This window comes from Xenopus laevis, chromosome 5S, assembly GCF_017654675.1.
Source record: "Xenopus laevis strain J_2021 chromosome 5S, Xenopus_laevis_v10.1, whole genome shotgun sequence".
NCBI lineage: Eukaryota > Metazoa > Chordata > Amphibia > Anura > Pipidae > Xenopus > Xenopus laevis.
Window position 1 is genome coordinate 45845826 of NC_054380.1, and position 3045 is coordinate 45848870.

Consider the following 3045-nt stretch of genomic DNA (forward strand, 5'->3'; position numbering starts at 1 on the left):
TTCAAATTGCATTCTTGTTGATGACCAATTTATTTTCTTATTTACGACTTTATTTTTTCACAGCTGCTAAAATAGGAACTTCTAGGTCATTTCACTGTTAGTACCATTGTGAACAAGGCTATCCGAATACATAGACAGTGCCTGTTTCTTACATTACAATGGTGTACTGTGCTTTTTTGTACCAGGAAAGAATGGCTTCTTTATAGCCGAGCTGACTGAAATAGGAGTCAGAGCGAAGCCTTCAGTTGAACAGACAATAAAACTATAATTTTCATATGCAATTCAGCAATTGCTGTTCTGAATTCACTTGCCCTAAGGGTGATGTCAGAGGTTTTAATGAGGGTTTGCTCTGACTGCTTAATAGCTGTTTATCATGGAAAACAACTACTAGTTCAGCTGTGACTCTCTTGCAGCTGTGCAGTGTAATACGCTCTCTGGTATAATAAGCCACTTCATATATGTAACACATACAGTACAATACCTTAAACTAGACTGAAAAATGCACACAGATGTATCAGAATTTCTTTTTCGATATTGTCGTATTTCTATATGTCACAATTTATATTGCACCCCGGCAAACATACAGTATTTGCATTTGGTATGTGCATTCCATTTTTGCTGTAAAAACTACATTTACAAAAAAGGCATTAAAACTGTTACATAGACAAATACAAAATTGTTAAATAAAACAAATTTAAACTGCAGTGTCTTTCTTGCAATTAACTTATACAATATATATATATATATATATATATATATATATATATATATATATATATATATATATATATTTACATTTAATTATAAAAAAAATGTACCTTTTAAGACCAAAGCAGGGCTGATGTTAAAATCCCACATGAAAAGGGTTCAGGTGGGTAATTGGTCAAATAAATGTCAATTGTCACCTATTTTTTCCAGTTTTTATACGTCTTCAGTCTGTTGTCTTCAGAGCTCTAATTTATAAATCCAAATTAGTTCAGCATCATTATTTGTATATCAGAGAATAGAGCCAAGATGTATTTTTCTCATCTAGCTCAAAGTAGTGAAACTCCTCCTTCACTGTGGCCATTCTGTGTCCTCTGATTCCAGCTGCAGGTATAATACAGCTTTGCCTCCAATATAAAATCATCATTGTGACCATTCCGTGTCTGATTCCGGCTTTTCTACCATTTTCTACCATCATAGAATCATTTTACTATTATAGAGGTCCTGCTTTCAGTGATTTGAAGTGATCCATAATTTGAAGGGTACAAGTCTGCGTGATCTCTCGGTGCATTAATGAGTGGCTAATTTTAAATTCAAAGAGGTAGGCAAATTTATTTTTAGATATTTGGAAACCCTAACGTGGGCTACATAAAGAAGAATTCTCTAGGAACAAGTCATTTGACTGTATTCATCAACTCTTCTATATGTAGAATATATGGTCAGGAAAGCAGAACTAAAAGAATTAAAAGGCCATTGTTTTTACTTAATGTGGAATGGAAATTATATAAGCATTTTCATCTTTATTTTTACTCTTTGTTACAGGTTCAGGTTGTAGTTTCGGACTTGTCTACATTTCCATTAACTCGTACTGACTGACTATAGATTAACTAATTCTTCCTAGCAATGACCAGCACATGGCATAACCTAGTGGGCATGGGAAAGCCAAAGTACCTTAAGTTCCAAACATGTTATTTCCTCCTAGTCCACAATTTATTTATTTGTTCTTGAAATGTTATACTGATATTTATCCTCTAGACCTTGTCTCTTGGCTGTATTTCTGTCCATAATCCCTAAATCTAAAATTCCTTTGCATTTTACATAAATCCTGTGACTCTACTCACCTCTGTTCATATCCCAGTCCCCTTTCCTTATTATGTCCCAATCTTTATTAAGAGGCTTATTTATTAATTTCTCAGATTGAGAAAAAAACATGTTCATGTGAAAAAGAAATCTGACATAATGCTACTTTTTTAAAGCAATCTCGTTTTTAATCCATTGAGCACTAATTTATTTAGGAAAAAATCTAGGCCCAAATAATCATTCACATTTTGACACAGGAGAAAAGTTGCATCTCAGTGAAAATAAATAAAGTTGCCTGAGACAATACTTGACTTCGATAGAAGCTCGTCAGCTTTTCTAATTTTTTTTCCTTGATAAGTATCAACTATGCGATGCTATAGGGAATATTTGAGAGCATATTCACATTTGTGTTGTTTTTACTTGAAAAACGAGATTTTTTATGAATAAACTCCTTTGTTCCATCTCTTAGTATGATACACTTTCCTCCCCTTATATTACATCCCTGCAGCCAACCTGTCACAATCAATAATACACAGCCCAGAACAATTGTCATGGTCCCAGTTGCAGCTCACCCTTCTGCCTATAACAGCCACCTTTGACTTTTGGTGGAAACATCCGCTTCTCGGGTGCCACCAGCTCTTAAAGTGAGAGTACCAGGGCAAAGGTTCTGGGCACGTAAGGGAACCAGATGGTAGGATGAGAACTGAAGCAACTGCAAGAATCAGAGTCAGGCAGGTCAGGTCAAAACCAGAACAGCAGCACAGTAAAAAATCAGGATAGAGACATCAAGCAGGCATCAGTCTAGAAGTCTGGATATAGGCAGGGGGACAGAAACAGATAATCAGAACAGAAAGCACACCCAGGAACTATGTTACATAGACCTATAATGGTTGTGGAAGGAACTGAGAGGTAGGGATTTATAGGTGGATAATTGGCGATTCAAAACAGGTGTAGGTAAATCGAGATCACCTATAGCCATCATTATGGCCTGGAAAACTAAGGATATTATTGAAGTGAACCAGGAACCCAACAGTTTGCTGAAATAGGTGAGAGGTAAGGAGATTGCCTAAAAAGCAGTGGGTTTGTGGTTCAAATCCAGGCAGGATGTTACACTACCCTCCCATCTCATCAACTTATAAATATGTTCAATTCTGCAATGCATTTATACACAGTGCATTTTGTTAAATGGGTTGTTCACCTTCAAACTAGTTGTTTTCAGACAGATCACCAGAAATGACGACTTTTTCCAATTACTTTCTA